This window comes from Tenrec ecaudatus, chromosome 6, assembly GCF_050624435.1.
Source record: "Tenrec ecaudatus isolate mTenEca1 chromosome 6, mTenEca1.hap1, whole genome shotgun sequence".
Taxonomy (NCBI): Eukaryota; Metazoa; Chordata; class Mammalia; order Afrosoricida; family Tenrecidae; genus Tenrec; species Tenrec ecaudatus.
This window is the reverse complement of record NC_134535.1, coordinates 20347910-20365977: the sequence shown is the minus strand read 5'-3', so window position 1 is coordinate 20365977 and position 18068 is coordinate 20347910. Positions and strand designations below refer to the sequence as shown.

General features: G+C 45.4%; 1 long non-coding RNA gene across 1 annotated transcript; it reads left to right on the top strand.

Moving 5' to 3' along the window:
- Positions 1-320: 320 nt before the first annotated feature.
- Positions 321-2416, top strand: LOC142450739 (uncharacterized). Its single transcript, XR_012784957.1, has 3 exons — positions 321-667; positions 1262-1355; positions 2130-2416. It is a non-coding gene; the product is annotated as an uncharacterized LOC142450739 (long non-coding RNA).
- Positions 2417-18068: the final 15652 nt, after the last annotated feature.

Sequence of the window (18068 nt, the reverse complement as noted above, 5' to 3'; positions counted from 1 at the left end):
GATGTGTTGTGTCATTGACCAGGGCTGACAGTGCAAAGAGACCATGAAGCGGAAGAAGTTTGCTCTCTCCCATGGTGGGTGGCTCAGCATGAGGTCCGCAGTAGAAACCCACCAGTCGCTCTGACCTTAGGGGAAGGGAGACAGCGGTCAGCGTAAGATATGAAAATAAAAATATTTTATAATTTATCAAGGAGTTATGAGGGGGGAGGGGAGGTGGAGGGGGGAAAGAGGAGTTGCTACCAAGGGCTCAGATAGAAAATAAATGTTTAGAAAATAATGATGCTGAATATGTACAAATATGCTTGGCACAATTGATGTATGGATTGTTGGAAGATCTGTAAGAGCCTCCGATTAAAATGATCTTTTGATTAAGGGGGAAATAAAAGCCTCCACTAAAGACTGTCAGTCTCAGAAACCCACAGGGGCAATTCCACCCCATCCTATGGGATTCCCACAAGTTAGAATCGACTCAACAGCAATGAGTTTCTCTGGCTCTTAAGGAAAAACAAAAATAAAAATGGGTTCCCATCTCTGTGCCAGCAGAAGCTGTCCTCTGCCAGTAGGGGGTGATGTTTGGTAATTCCCTGTTGTTTTCATTCTCTGCTCGGGTTACTGAGATCCAGAATGGTAGGGAGTTCTCTAGTTTACTCCCACGAACTGGCACATGGTAAGTGCTTACTACATATCAGTTAAATTAATTAAGTGTTGACGAGAGAGTGAGAGGAGAAATGGAATATGCCCTTTAGGGGGGATAGACATCATCTTTGAAATTCAGATTGATTTCTTTGAGACCCAAACTTTGATTCTACTATTATGGTTTCTTTCTTTCTTTTTGCTTGTTTTTAAGAAGAGTGTCAGAAAATAAGAAAGTAAAATTGAGGGGCAGCGAAGAGAGGAAAACCCTCAGAGGGAAGGACAGACACCGTGGGCGTGACCCGGGCTCAAGCATGGGAACAACTTTGAGGAGGGCGTAGGCAAGGGCAGGGCTCCTTCTGGGTGTACAGGGCAGCTAGGCACAGACCGGGCTCCCACCTGTGGTATCTCACAAGAACAGGTGCAGGTAAAGGGAACAGTTGACTTTGATGTGTAGATGCCTAACGATTTCCATTTGAACTTCGAAAGTGTTTGCATAAAATGTGTGGCCTTGGGGATACAATAGCAGGCGCATCTTTTTAGGGTACTGTGATCATTGCACTTACCTGCTACGTACTTTCTTCTTTTGCTCTTTTTTCACGCGTGCGTGTGTAAAATGCACTTGCAGGATGGTCACATCATTGATTACCAAGAATGATTTGATTGAGCCTGCTGGAACCCTGGTGGTGTAATGAATGATGCATTGTGCTGATAACCCGAAGGTCAGTGGTTGAAACCCACCATTTGCTCCAGGGGAGAAAGATGAGGCTGCCTGCTGTCTGTTCCTATAAAGGTTTGCTGTCTCAAAACCCCGCAAGTACAGTTTTACTCTATTTTATAGGTCTCTAAGAGAATTGCATTGTGGTAGTTATGTGTTGCGTTCTCTGCACTGGAAGGCCAACAGTTCTGTACTACCTGCTGCTCCTTGGGAGAAAGAAAGGGCTTTCTACTCCCATAAACAATTACAGCCTCAGAAACTTACAGGGGCAGATCTATCCTGCGTTACAGAGTCACTATGAGTCTAAATTGATTCTATGGCAATGAGTTTGGTTTTTATAAGGTCTCTATGAGTCAGCATCGATTTACTGGCAGTGAACATGGTTTGGGTTTTTTTGGCTGGGTGAGCCCATATCTCATCTCCCCATTTTCGTCATTGAAGACATTGACATTCAACAAATTCATTACTGTTTCTTCAAGTTTAAGCTTTGAGCTAAGTTTTTTAAGGTCAAGTTTTGTGCAACACAGACAAATTATTTAAATACTTTCAATACACTTGCTTCCACTGTTGTCATTGTGTATATTTGAGTCATGTAAGTCATACCTTGTAGGACAGATTAGGATGGGCTGTGGCAGTTACATAATCTACGGTCAACTTGAGTAAGGGATGGAGTCTCACTAAGGTTGCAGCTTGATGACTTCATTCGGAGGCACAATGTAGATAAATGGTTCACTGGAGGCCAGACATGCTCTCTCTGCTTTGTCTCCTTGCTGACAAGACAAATGGAGTTATGCTGATGGAGCCAGAGCCCTGGATCTGGAGTTGCCATGTGGAGACCCACGCCAGCACTGAGATGCTTCGATTGCCACTGGATCCACAAGACTTTCCACCCACTGGTCTGTGATCTTCCTGTATTCAGTGTCATTGCATATGTTTCATGAGACTGAAGAGGACTTTGTAGATTGGTATCAGAGATATGGGCTAATATCGCATTTATGGACTTGATCTGAACTGGGATGGGATGTTTTCTTAATGTACAATTATTGTTTGATATAAAACTCTTTCTTATACACATATGAGTGTCTCTGAGTTTGTTTCTCTGGTGAACAAGTCGAACACACTGGCCCATAGAGTTTCCAAGTCTGTAGTCTTTACAAGGTCACTGTGAGTTGGCATTGGCTTGATGACAGGGAGTGATCATTAAAAAACTCACCAGCTTTCTCTTTTGGACCCTAGATGGGGTCAAAATGCTGACCTTGTGCTTCACAGCCAAGCACTTAACCAGGGCATCATCAGGACTCCCTTCTCAATACATTACAAATGAGGATGTAAATTTTGCTAAAGATCATCCAACAGGTTGAAGCAAGATTCAGGAGGATCCAGAAGAGATCTCAGAATGAGGGATATCATTGCTGATGTGAGGTGGATCTTGGCTTAATGCAGAGAACACCAAAACGATGGTCACTTGTGTTTTATTAACTGTGAGAAAGCATTTGATTGTGTGGACCATGATAAACTCTAGATAACCTGGAGGAGCATGGGATTCCACAACACTTCAATGTGCTCATTCAGAACTTGTCCGTGGATCCAGAGGCAGGTGTGTGAGCAGAACAAAGGAACACTTCATGATCTAAAATCAGGAAAGGTGTGCGTCAAGGTTGTCTCCTCTCACCATGCTTCCTCAATCTGTATGCTGGGCAAATGATCAGAGAAGCTGGATTAGATGAAGAAGAATGTGGCAGCAAGATTGGATGGAGGCTTGCTAACAACCCGTGACATGCAGATGACACAACCTTGCTTGCTGCAAGTGAGGAGGACTTGAAGCACTTGTTGATGAAGATCAAGGATTGTCGCCTTTGGTCTGGATTACAACTCAATGTCAAGAACACCCAAATCCTCACAACGGGGCCAAAAGGTAACATCATGATAAATGGAGACAAGGGTGACGTTGTCAAAGACTTTGGCTTGTTACTAGATTTGCCTGTATGATAAACATAGCCTCACGTACTTTGAACATGTCAGCAGGGGAGACCAGTTCCTCAAGAAGGGCATCATGCTCGGTAAAGTGGAAGGGTAGCGAAAAAGAGGAATGCCCTCCATGAGATGGAATGACACGGTGACAGCATGCATACACTCAGGTGTAGGAACAATGGTGAGGCTGGCGCAGTGCAGGGGGGGCAGTATTGTGTTCTGTTGTGCGTAGGGTTGCCATGGGCCAGAACCGACTCCATGGCACCCAATGAAACAACACCTCTGAGGATAAGTATATTAAAAGTATTGTTACAACGGTTCTGTAATCCATGCACACGTTTATGCCTCCTCAAGATATGTTAAAACATGTCTGCGATCAGCAGATGACTACAAACAGATTCTCTCAGCCAAACACTTCTCTTACTCTCATTAGGGTTCCTTAAAAAAAAAAGTCCAATCAAAGCAGTAGCTTCCAAGTGGATCAACTGAGTCAGTTAAATTCAAGGCTGAGAGGTCAGTTCAGAAAGTTCTGGGACCTTTAAGGGAAAATCTTGAAGCATTTCTTGAAGGACACAGGACAATCATAGGGAATTATTAGAAAGATTTTTTTTTTACAAAGACAGAAAATGGCATGGGTAAAAAAAAAAGCCAAGAAAGATTACACAGATGTTTTGTTTTATTTTCTCATCACGAAAATATACTTGCTCATTCTTCCAGGGTAGCAAGGACTCTGATTTTTGTACTTTTTCACATAGTGTGGTGGATTCAACGTTGTTTACCAACATGGTCACTCCAAAGTTTCAAGGATTCCGCCTACCTTTTTCACTGTTCAATCTTTCATGTGCCTATGGGGAGGCTGGTTAACCCATTGTAGTGCAGCCACACCACAGTTCATAGTCAGTGGGAACAGGCTCAGAATGGTTCATGGTCAAACAATGTTTGAGCTCACTAAGAAACTTCCCTGGGGATGTGCTTCTTTCAGGACTACAGCCCAGTGGCTCCACTCCCTATCATGGAGTTTCCATGAGTCAGAACTCAACCCCAGGGCACCCAAGCTTGGTGTGATAGAAACAGTGGAAGTGTTGCATTTTGACTCTGCCCTTTCTACAAAAGAGGGGATGTGATGGCAATGATTGACACACAACCCACACTCCACCCCCCACCCCCAAGGGGACAAACAACAGAAACTGTGGGGGAATGGAGATAGTGGTTGGTGTAAGATATGAAAATAATAATAATGTATAACTTATCAAGGGGTCATGAGGTTGGGAGAGTGGAGGAGGGAGGAGGGAGGGAATAAAGAGGAGCTGATAGCAAGGGCTCAATAGAAAGTAACTATTTAGAAAATAATGATGGCAACATATATACAAATATGCTTAATACAACTAATGTATGGATTATTATAAGAACTGTAAGAGCCTGCAATAAAATGATCTTTTGATTAAAAAAAAGTTGTTTTTTTTTAGGACAAATAGAGCCCAGTCTTTTTTTTTTTTTTAACATTTTTTTAGGGGCTCATACAACTCTTATCACAATCCATACATAGGCATACATCAATTGTATAAAGCACATCCGTACATTCTTTGCCCTAATTATTTTCAAAGCTTTTGCTCTCCACTTAAGCCCTTGAGACCAGCCTTTATATGGTAACTGGCATGCACATCTTATTTTAATTCTTGGCATTTGGTGTTTCACAACTGTCTACTAGATGGAGAAAAGCTGAAACTTTCAGAATCTTCATTAATCTCACTAGTTAGAAACATAGTAGGCATTCCATGTTAAACATAGTACACATTCCATGTTTTCTGAATGAGTGAATGGATGGATGGGATGGGAAGAGATGGGATGGGATGGAAAAAGTGTATGCTCGGAATGTTCTCAAGAGTCTGGCTGCTTCCCCACCCTCTGGCAGCTCTATTTTTATTATTGTGTGATTTGGGGCCATTTCCTGTTATTATTACACTTCTTGTTATTAGAGGAAGCCAATTCATTTCCATATTAGTCTGAGCAAAACATAATTAGGGAAAGAATCTGCTACCCAAAAGAAAACATGTATGTGCTGCTTTGCATTCCCAAATCCAGTACTCAGATAAGAATACCTCTCTACGCAGTTTCCCAACAGCCTGCCAGACCAGTGAAATGCCCGGCCACTGAGATCGCAATGGTTTGCCATGTTGTTCACTACTCCAGGTTTATTTTAGAAGAAAAGAAAAAAGAGGCACTGGAGGAGGGAATAGAAAGGAAGAGGGTGGGATAGGCCATGGCTGGCACCTTGAAAATATTCCTAGAGGGCAAGCTAAGGATGAGCTCCTGGCCTTCTTCCCTTCGATCTCTTGTCATTTTCTGTGGACATTTTCCTCCAGCGAACTGAGAGTCTCTGGTGGATTTGAAAGTCCACCACATCTATTCATGTCCTAAGACTTCTCTCTCTGGTATTTCCTGTCCTCCCTCCCTCCTTTTCTCCCTCTCTCTCTTCTTGCCTTCATCGGTGCGTGATTTCACACTAACCTTGGAATGATTGCCATTTCCTGAGCCTAGACAGGAGGTGAAGAAAGCTAGAGGTGAGGAGTTGGAACAGGGAGTTCAGAGGGCAGCCTTCCAGGTCTGTGCCAGGCCCTGGGTTAAGCCTCTGCAGTCCCTTCAGCTGAATACTTCCATCCGTGCTCCGAGGTGGGTGCCGCTGTCATTTCATCTTTCCGATGAGGAAATCAAGGCTGAGAAAGCCTACCGAACTTGCCCAAGACCACAAGGTTAGAAAGTATTGGCAGCAGGATTAAACGCAGCCATTTGCTGATTTCCAAGCCAATGCTTTTAAACACACTTTCATGTGCTTCCGTCTCTAAGACTCGGTGTTCTGATTCATGAAATAGAAATGATACCCGCTTTACCTACTCAATCTGCAGAGCCGCCAGAAAAAAATGGCACCCGTTCGGAATAAGCTCAGTTGCCCCAAGCAACGACAAGATACATATGTGGAGGCAGCAAATGTGCTTCATAAAGTCCTTGGGGAATCAAGCTTCTTTCGACTTACCCTTCTTCTCCCGTCTTGAGTGGCCATCTTCTCCTCTTCGTGGCCAGAAGCGGCAGCGCTCCATCTGTTACCTCTGCGTTTCAAGTCTGTCTTAGTCGGGAAGCTTTGCTGAAGCCTATTTAACATCATGACAACATGCACGTCACCATGGAGGGGCGGGTGGTGAGTGTGGGGGGTTCTGTAGCTGGGAACCAAGCCCGGGTTTCCATCTGGGATGGTGAGAATCCTGTCACGGAAGCACAGGGCCTTCTTTGAAGCCCTTGTGTGCTGATCCTATTTCTTTCAGCTCAGAGGCCCCACAGGCCAGAGCGGGGTTGCCCACAGGGGTTCCCAGGCCGTCGTCTAGACGGGGGCAAATCGGGGGTCTTTTCTCCCGTGGAGTTGCAGGTGGTTTTGAAACACTCTCAGGTCGGAGCACACACTGCACAGCGGCCCTGCCAGGGAGCCTGCTGCTTTCTTGGTCTTGCTTTAATTTTGTTTGCTGCTTTTATTCTGACCTTGGGGAGTGTGGTGGGTTACTCATTGGGCTGCTAATCACAAAGTCACTAGTTCGAATCCACCAGCCAAAGCTGAGAGAGAAGGAGAAGGCTTTCTGAGTGGCAGCCTCAGTAACCCGCAGGGGCAGATTTGCTCCGTCCCAGAGGCTTTCCCTGAGTCAGAATCCACTGAATGGCGGAGAATATTGAGATCCTGACTTGGTCCCTCTTGCATGGTCTATATTTGTTCTTATTTACTTTACTGTTTCTCGTCCTGTGAAATCCTAAGCCCAAGATGATCGAGGACTTTTATTCACACATCCCCACCCCCGCCCTGTGCAATGTCAATTATACACACCCATACGGCAGGGCCTACATCAACTCATGATTGGTTGGATAAATTCCTACTTTGACCCTCTCCTAACACCGGGGAGAGGATGAATTGAAGCACCTGATCTGAAAGTCCCAGAGAAATGACTATGTGACTCTGATGCATGCCCACCCACTCGTGGAAGCAGTTTGCGAACAGTGAGAAACCAGGCAAATTTGGATGGCCAGGACGGCAAGCGAGGCACAGTGTGGTTGAACTGCGCCGTCAGTTCATCTACAAGCACGCACCTCCATCCTGCCAGTCCATTTCTTCCTGGCCATGCGTGTGCTGCATGCACGTGTGCGGCTTTGCGGCAATTCCCTCGTCTATCACCGACGGTGCAGTTCACCTTCAGTCGCACCGACTGGGAGCCAGAGTCGGTATCAGACTCCTGCAGGTCTCCCCGGCCTTCCCTTTGTGCCGGTTCAGTGAAGGTGGGGCGTTGGGGGGTGTTGGGGGGGGAAGTTGTCAAGCTGCGCTTGGCCAAGGCAAAGGAGGAGACCAGATGGCGCAGGGAGAGGAATGTCAGGGCAGCTGTAAGAGAAGCAAACCTGGGAGCAAAGCTTTCTGTCGAGAGATCAAAACATTTAATACTAGGGGTGCGCGCCTGAAGGCTGGGGTTCTCCTGGTGAGGTTTGCAAGCTAGGAGTCTCCCCCCACCCCCACCCCACCCCCATCTTTGTTGTTGTTATTGTTTTTGCATTAAGGCTTTCTGACAACATTTCAAAATCAACTTTCTGTGCTGGGGCTTTGGCTCTCCGTGGCTTGTAGAGTACAGGGACAGAGAAATTGATTTATGTTAAAATCACCCAAGTGGGGGTGGGGGGTGGGGAACCGAACAGGAGGAAAAGAAGTCACAGGCAGTTTTAAGAAGCCAAGGCGTGGGAGGTATCCAAGATCGGGGAGGAAAGGAAACAACAGTGGGGCACGGGAGGCAGATTTTAAATGAGGTCGCCCCCTAACCCCCAACAGCAAGGACAGGTGGTAGCCCAAGTCCTGGGCCACTGCGCTGGCCTGCAGCTGAGCCAGGCACACCCTGCCCCTGCTGATCCTGAGGTGGGGCCAGGAGGCCAGAGACAGAGGCAGGCAGTAGGAGGTGGCAGGGAACCAGGCAGGAAGCAGGCCGAGTGTGAACAAGTGTCTCTGTGGTAGGGACAGATGGGGAAGGAAACTTCAGAGGAACACTGCTGAGAGAGGAAGAGCTGGAGCCGTTCTCAGGCTCTGATAAGACATTTCCTCCCAGCTGGTGTCCGCAGGCCTGGCTCCTCACGTGTGCAGAGCCTTGCTCCGGAGAGGAAGGCAGGGCCTGGGTTCTCTGGTCGCCTAGCTGAGATGTCGCCCCAAAGGCATCAGCGTGAGATGCCGTACATGGGGGTACAAGGCTAACGCATCAGCAGAGCCAGGGGTGATGGGTCCATCTCCGGTTTCCATGCCGCTTTTCTGCCACACCAATGTGACCCGATCCCCATGTGACACGTCTGCAAGTGTGTTTATAAACCGCTTCAGTGTTTATAACATTGCAACAACCCGATGGCGTAAAGAGGCGGGGTTGGTTTCATGGTAGATTTCTTGTCTCCCAGGGTTTGATTCTGGGCCCAAACACCATACACACACACACACACACACACACACACACACACACAGCTACCACCTGTGTAGCGGTGGAAGCTGACACAGTGCTAGGAGGAGGAACAGGTTTCAGCAGAGCTTCCGGACTAAAACAAACTCAGAAGAAAGGCCTGGAGACCTTATTCCAAAATTAAACCAATGAAAACTTTCTGGATCACCAGGGCCCAATACGTGTATGCACACAATCACAGGGCCGGTCCACGATGGACAGTATTTTATTTATTTATTTAAAAATTTTAATAAATCATTTCATTGGGGGCTCTTATAGCGCTTATAACAATCCATACATTAATTGTATCGAGCATATTTGTACATATGTTGCCATCATCATTTCTAAAACAGTTTCTTTCTACTAGAGCCATTGGTATCTGCTCCTCTCTTGCCCCCTCCCTCCCCCACACTCCCACCCTCGTGACCCCTTGATAAATTATACATTATTATTATTTTCATATTTTACACTGTCCACTGTTTTCCTTCACCCATCTTTCTGTTGGTTGTGCCCCTGGGGAGAGTGGGGTTGTATGTCGATCATTGTGATTGGTTCCTCCTTTCTCCCCCTACCTTCCCCCTACCCTCATGGTATCGCTATTCTCATTGTTGGTCCTGAGGGATTTATCTGTCCTGGATTCTGTGTGTGGACAGCATTTATCTGCACCAGTGTACATGCTTCGGTCTAGCCAGATTTGTAAGATTGAATTGGGGTCATGATAGTGGGACATAGTGGGTGGGGAAGCATTAAAGAACTAGAGGAATGTTGTGTGTTTTGTCGGTGCTATACTGCACCCTGGCTGGGTCACCCCTTCCTCGTGACCCTTCTGTGAGGGGATGTCCAATTGTCTACAGATGGGCTTTGGGTCTCCATTCCGACCCTCCTCATTCTCAACAAAATGGTTGCTTGTTTTGGGTCTTCTGGTGCCTGATACCTGCTCCCATCAACACCTCATAGTCACACGGGTTGGAGTGCTTCTTCCATGTGAGCTTTGTTGCTTCCCTGCTATATGGCCACTTGTTTAACTTCAAACCTTTAAGAACCCAGATGCAATATCTTGTAATAGTCAGGCACCACCAGCGTTCTTCACCACATTTGCTTATGTACCCATTTTGACTTCAGTGATCCTCTTGGAAAGGTGAGTATCACAGAGTGCCAGGCTATTAGAACAAAGTGCTCTTGATTTGAGAGAGGACCGAGTAGAGACCCCATGGACTAGACAGTATTTAGTCCCACTCTCCACGGGTTCACCAGGGGCTGGGACTAACTCAATGGTGACTAAGAACAAGATAGCAACAGAGAATAACAGGAAATTGATTTTTGCCGTCAGTGCAAAAATGAGAAGACGCCTCAAGGAGATTGGATGGCCTGACCCTGGTCACTGGGCTAGCATATTGTCAAATTGGGACTCGCACCTGGTTTTCTGTCTCCTTCACTCAGCAGTTGATGAGAGGTAGTTTCCAACACTGACGGAGCATGGTCTGCTGAACACCACAGGGAGAGGCAGAACAAACCAGATGTGCCCCTTTTCTCTGAGCCTCTTCCAAGCTATAAAGGAGATACGACAAATGAGGCTACATGAATCTGTGTACAAAAGCTCACACAAGCAGACACTTAACTGCATGCTCAGACGTAGCCATGTGTCCTCAGGACAGTGCTGGAAGCTTCTGGAAATCAATCTCAGAGGATTTGAAGAACTCAGAAAACGGACTCCTGGACTTCGCTACGGAGGTTATTCCGGATAACAGGACCTATGTAAGCGAGGGTCCGGATTTGTGCCAAAAGATGCATTTGACTAGGGAGAAGGGATTTGGGATTGAGATTTGAGCTTTGGTAGAGAGCAAAGAAATTAAACAGTTTTCAGAAACTTCCCTGGAGTGACTTCTCTGCCTAGATAATGGGACTTTTGAGACTCCACGTAACTGGGGCTGCATACTGTGTAGAGAGATGTCTGGAAAAATGTGCCCCAAATAGTTTTTTGGCTTCCCTTTCATAATTTTCTGAGTTGACATAAATTGAACTTTGGACTTTTGAATCTCTTAGAAATACAAATGGCAGCTGGATCTGGATAACCCCCGAAAAGCTTGAATAGGTGGGGCGCTGAGATTTAATACAACTCTTCTAGCCATTAATAGTCTATGCACCCGTAAAACGACTGGGTAGGGATATGCAAATAAGGTGCTGTGACACACCAAGGGGATTGGGTGGCTTGGGAACAATGCAAATAGGGCATATTGAGTCATTCTGGAATCATGCAAATAATATGTATGCAACCATACTGAGGGGCTTGGTCAGTTTTGCTGTCCAATAAAGCTTAAAACAAGCTATTTCAGAGCGGGGCAGGACAGGATCACACTACCATCAAGGAAGACAGCTGGGAACAGAACATGTCCTATGGACCTAAGGTCTTCGCACTGAGACTCCACTAGACCCAGGGGGCAGAATGAGAGCGGTAGCCCCAAAGACAGCAAGTGGCCAGGTGACAAGCAGCAGGACATTAGACTAAGACAGCACAGTGGGCTCCCTGGACAAGGAGGTGAAGCAGCTACAGAGGTGATGCCCACTCACAGACTTAGAAAACTGAGTACCCTCCAGCCTCGGCTGGGTGGGTTAGTAGGATGCCTGTGCCCTTACTGACAGAGCTAAAGAAATTGGTAACTTTCCTGAGCAGGGCAGAGGCTGAGCCAAGGGCTGACTAAAAGACATAAGGGGCAAAGGGCAGAGAAATATACCTGTCCGTAGATAAGGTCAAGAAGGTGTCTTGACTTCTCCCACCCCACCAAAAAAAAACCACACCCCAAACACAACAAAACAACTCAAACCTTGTATCCTAAGGAATTACTGATCTGAGAATATAACCTGTTACGTTCATAATACATCTCAAAACCGAGAATATAGACTGTAAAATCGGTGTGGCCATTGCGACGAATTGTCATACCCAACAGAGAAATGGAAAGTACCGTGGAAGTGGTGGCTAGTGTTAGAATTGGTTACAATGGAGGAGAAAGGAGATTGCCTGATCGCCTTCTAATAGGGAACACTGTTAGGCTGATGGTCCTGATTCTCTCACCTTCTTGGGAAGTAAGACAAGGCCTGATGCTGCCATGGTTTTGGGCAGCAGGGGAAGAGGAGACAGAAGTGGAGAATGGGGAGGGGGATGACCACCCATTCTCTTGCCCTGGGCATTTTCAAATTACCTGCACAGAAAGCATGAATGGACAGATACAAATGACCTATCTTTTTATTATTTGTTAATAACATCCTGGTTTCACTTTGGGAAACCATTTCTCTCCTAATGGGTACAGTCTTAGATTGAGCATCTGCCATGAATTACATTTTGTCCCCCAGAGTATGTGTCGACATGCCTGGGTCGGGATGCTCCGTGGCTTGGCTGTTATGTGATTTGGCAGTTATGTAATCATACCCACGATGGGGTCTTATATGATTAGCCAAACAGTCGTAAGGGGTTAGAGTGGCTGCAACACCTTATGCAGGTCACAGCTCTAGTCCAATGAAAGGGACGTTTCCCTGGGGTGTAAGCAGCATCACCTTTCATATTGTCAGAGGCCATTAGAGAGAGAAGGGTGCAGAGGAGGAGGGTACCACAGTGCCACCAACAAAGAGAAGCCAGGAGAGGAGGTCAACATTTTGACCTAAGGTTCCTGCACTGAGAACCTCCTAGATTTAGGGGAAGATTAAGACCAAGACACATGGGATTCTCCAAGGAATACTGAGCCCATAGATGTTGAAAGGAGACAAAGCCTTTCCCCTGGAGCTGGCACCCAGAGTTTGGAAGTCTTGCTACCTGAATTGTGAGAAAATAAGTGTCTATTTGTTAAAGTCTCCCACTTGTGGTATTTCTGTTATAGCAGCATTTGATAAATAAGACAACATCCATAGAACCTGCTTACCTCTGGTCAAGAGTAAGCCAGAAACTCAAGCTGGACCAGTTCCTTTTCTTGGATCTGAATCTTGACCAAAGTGACTCACGGAGGACTGAATTTGCCTGTGGTTCAATCCAGCAGATAGCAGTAAGATTGCCTACTAGTGTCTATGTCTTAGCCCTCCTCCCCCCACATCCTACATCTTTTTTCCAGTCTCTCAACCGAACCCCCATTCTAGGCTTCCTTCAAATTCTGTTCCTTCTTGTTGACCAGTTTGCCCCTGTAGCTTGTTATCAAAGAATCCCAAGGACTGTACCAGTGAAACCATTAACATATTGCCATTAGCTTACCATGTATTTGCTTCTGTCCCACCTCCAGTTCATGAGCACAGAAGCTACATTATAGGGCATGAGCCCATGCTATAAGTTATGTTTTCGCAGAAGTGAAAAATGTAGCATCATTGGGTTGGACAATCAGTGAGATACAGATTGAAGCCCTATTATGACATCTTACTAAGAATGAATGGCCCATTGGGCTCCATCTCTGTCTTCTCGTGTTACATTAATTACTTATCTAATCTCCGCAGTAAATGTATACATCATATCTTAATACTAGTTCCAGACACAAATAAAATTTCAGTTCTTTTTTGTTTTACAGGCCAGAGTAGGAAAATCTATTTCCAATGTCATCATTGCAGTGTTTACATCATGAAAACTTCCAGTAAATGACCCACATTAACGTTAAGGGCTGTTGAGTGGATTCTGACTCATAGTGATCCCGTGTGATGGAATACAACTATCCCATAGCATTTGCTGGCTTGCTATCTTTATGAGAACAAATCGACAGGTCTTTCCCCCAACTGATTGTTGGTGGGCTTGAGTAGATGACGTCAGTTAGCAACCAAGCACCTAACAATTGTGCCACCAAGACTCCTAGATCAATGCAGTCATGAAACTCCTGTGTCTTTTATTGATGAGCCTTTGCTTGAAATGGGGGGGTGGGAGCTTTTATACCTATCATTTGTACCTATCATGCTCTTGGCAGTGATTGGTAGAAGATATAAGAAAAGTTGATAACACTTTACTGGAAAATTAAAAGGTGGACAGGAAGGATGGAAAATTGTATCGCTCTGGAACTGCATACAAATCTACTGCAAAATAGGTAAAGGTGCAATTTAAGCACCATCTTTAAGTCATGGAAGGGCTTCTTGAAGAGGAGGTACAGAGATTGTCTGGAGGATGCTGTGAAATTCCAATTCCAAAGGACCTGAGTTTCCCTTTCTTTATTAGGTTTCCTTTGGGAATGGTGTCAAACAATCCCCCTTCAACATCCATGGCTTAACCACCTAGCGGGAATCTCTACTGAAACCAAATTGTATCTCTGCCTGGCATATACTGGGTATGGTTTGACATGCTTTGTTATACTGGAAAATGCCAGGGAGGAAGTGGGAGAGAAGCCATCATGGAAAACTTTAGGGTCAATAGTAATTTTAAGATCACTGATAGCTCAACATGGAGGAGTTGAGGAATTCAAGTCTTTTTCCAGCTAGCCTTTCCAGCTGCAACGGAATATGCTTCTGTTCTGGACTTGGAATGCTATTGCCTACATCCTGCACGGTTACCCCGGGCACCTCGCCATTTCTCCTCATAGACAGGTGGCAGTTCCACGGAAATACCTTTTGTAACTGCAGCCAGATAATAAATTGTATCATTCAGGCTCAAAAAAACAGAGCCACAATGGGTCTTATAGGACTAAGAGCAGTTTTATGGGAATTAGACCTTCCTTAGTTTGAGAGAAGCTGGGTAACTGAAGGTATGGAAAGATGAATTAGAGGATCAAAGAGAGAGGCACTCATCAATGATGCCGGAAGAAACATGGCCACCTGTAGGGACTCCAAGAAGCCCAGGACATCAGCCTCTGGAACCAAAGGGACTTTTTTATGACCTCCTGGGGAGCTGATGCCTCTGGGACAACAATCTCCTGCTTCTCTGGGTCCACAGCTGTGCTTCTGGTTAGAGAGGAGGTCAGTCATCAGGAAGATAAGTGGAGAGTGAGGACAAGCTAGGACTCACGGAGGACCTCTAAGCCTAGCATGATACCCACTATGATGATGACATGATGTGAGGCATGGCCACTCGTTTACCCCCACCTGCAGCATCTTGAACTACTTCTTCTTTCGCTTGGACAGCTCTAACCAGGGGTCATGACTGTTAGAGGGAGAAGATATGAGAACTCAGACACACGACGTCCCTGCCTTAACTCTGTTGTCAACAGAACAATTCAGAATAGCGCACCACTCGTCAACTTGGTGTAGCTCCTTTATCCCATGTTTAGCTCCCAAGTTAAGACATCAACAAAGTCATGCGGTCACTTGCCCTCATACAGTGGAAACAAGCTGACCCTCTGAAAGTAAGACATTTTGTCACTTTATCTCAATTTGGTTGACCGTTATGCAAGCTGAATCACGCTACTTCTATAATAGTCCATAATTTAATCATGAAGGTGTAAACTTATTACTTTTAACATATCTGTATGTCTTATAATAGTTAGTAAGTGAATCAGAGACAGGAACAAAATAAAAAAAGAATATGTGTGTCTATGTATGTACACACTCATATACATATGTACATTATATATAACAAAAATTCCCATTTTTAATCCAATTTCATAGCAGCCCTATAATAAAGCACAGTGGCTTTAAAACTGTTTATATGTATGCAAGCAGGCTGCCCCACCTTTCTCCAGCATATCAGCAAGTGGATTCAAACCATCAACCTTCAGGTTAGCAAGTAAGCACTTTAATCACTGGTCTGCTGATACTTCTTACAGGAATATATAAATACACATATAAATATATCATGTTTAGATGATATAAACATATATATCAAAGTAAGGGAAAATACTGATTTCTATTATAGCCATGATTCCTGTAACTGGCCACATGGTCATGTTGGAAAAAACAAGCCCCCTGATATCAAGTTCTTTCTGACTCCTACCAACTGGTTAAGGCAGAGTAGGACCAACTGATCTTTAGGGTTTCTGAGATGAATTTCCAAAAGAGCAAACAGTCCCGTCATTCTACCAAAGAGAGACTCATGTTCATAGCTGGTATTTATCATCTCTTTTCATCCATTATCTTTATTTTATCCCTCTTTCCTTCAGTAAACACCTCAACTAGTCATAGTATCCTGCTGGCAGAATGTTCTAACTTTAATTCTATTAGAAGTCTTGCCTTAAACACTAACCCTACGAGCAGTCATGCCTTTAGTGTGCTAAATTATTTCCCACTAAATTTTATCAAAGGGAATGGGAGTACTAAGTGATATCCCAAAGGATTGTCTACATTCCAGACATATTGTCCCTGACCCAATTATGTGGTAGAAATTCATTTCCCCCTGGACCTCCCTCCAATAAACCAAACCATACATTGTCATCAAGTCAATTTCTAACTCATAGCGGCCCTCCTAGTCAGTACACCACTCCTTTATTGTTGCCTGTTGCTTTCTTACTATAAAGAGCCCCAAGTAGCCAGGGGGCAGTCTTAGTAATCAGTTAAATGAAACGATTGATTAGCCCAGGACACTTGGTGCTTTAGTTGGATACTCACTAGCTGCTAACCACAAGGTCAGTGGTTTGAATCCACCAAATACTCCATTGGAGAAAGATGAGGTTTTCTATTCCAGAAGAAACTGGGAAAAGGCTCCGCTGGGTAGAGCTTTTGTAGTGCACCTTCTTCCCACCAGGTGAGCATCGAGCAACTCACTGTGAGTTACTGCACTCAGTGACATCGCCCAGGAAGGTTCTTCGCTACCCTGCAGGGTTGCATTGAGTTGGATTGACTCAAAGGCAGTGCGTGTGGTTTGGTTTTCTGGATTGCTTAATCCTGGTGGATAATCTCTATCAATAATACCCCTAATCTGTTCACATTTTCTCAAGGGGTCTTCTTGGGTTCTCCTTTTAGTAAGATCTCAAGTCTCCCTGAAGCATGTGCTAAGAATTCAAGGCATATTAGGTTTTCACACACATGAGTTCACATTCCCCTTGGAAACCAGAGAAAGAAGAAGAGGAAGGAAAGATGGGAAAGAAGGAAAGATTGAGGCTGTCTTACTCACAGAAGACAGGTCTTCCCAGAAGAGATTCATATCACAGTAGCTCTTTGTCCTTGACCCTATAGCCATCACCATGTATGTGCCTCAGAGGCCCTATTTTCTGGTCTGACATACCCCGAGCTAATTGTTATGAGAAACCTCTGTTGAAGAGCAATACAGTCATGAGGTTCTAGGAACCCAAAGCTGTGGGAAAAGAAAAAAAAAATTATCCCCCCCCAATCCTTTATAACACGTTTTTATCAGGGTAGATTGTATGTGCCTAAAATTAATAAAAAATATAATTGAACAACATGTAAAACACTTAGTTCAAGATAGAAATTGTTAAGGTGGGGGAACGACTCCTCCAATGGCTAGATTTTCACCTATGAGACAGGAGACAGCATCAGAGAGTTTAACCTAAACATGTGCTGCCTGGTTTCCCCGGGCCTTAGCTCACCATGAGTAGACCATGTTAGGGTTCATTACTGAGAGAACATGAGACATGGCTGGCATCTGCCTTCTGGGGCCTTTGTGCTTTCTCAATAGCTAATGTAGGCACCTTAGCATTCTGCGATAGACGACAGGACACGCATTCCAGGGGGCTTAACAACTCGAAACCAGGACCTTTTCCATGATTTGGTCTTCCTCCTGCTACTGTCCGGGTTAGATACCCTGGGTGTTCTAAAGTAGAATTATCCGGAATGATGGACAATCACTAAGATGACGGCACTTGCCAAAGCAATAGAACCAGGGCTCTCTTTCCTCTCACTCCCCCCAGCATCCCACACATTCAGTCAACAAATACAGAAAGTCCTGGGGATCCACGGCCGAAGTCACTGGGAAGGTGGAGGAGCCCCTTTCTGCCCAGACACACAGGAAATCCCCATGAGGTGCTAGCGGCGATGCCAACACAGCGACTGATGCCTGCCCCTACCCTTTCTCACGCAGTGCCGTCAAGTCTCCTCTGACTCACAGAAAACCTCTAGGCCGAGATCGAACTGCCCCTGCGGGGATCCGAGACTGAAGCTCTTGACAAGAGAGGGGCGCCTCATCTTCTCTCCCTGCAAGAGACCGGTGGTTTCCAACTGCAACTGCCTGCGAGCTGAGGTTAGCCACCCAGCTCAGAACCCGCCACGCAATGAGAGTCCCTTCTCCGTACCCTTTGGGCCTTACACCATTTGATACACTCCAACCTTCTGTCTCCTACAAGGACCCGCCTCTTCACCTGACAGCTCTTTCCAAACCACTCTGCCTGTACCACCGATGATGACGCGGTGAG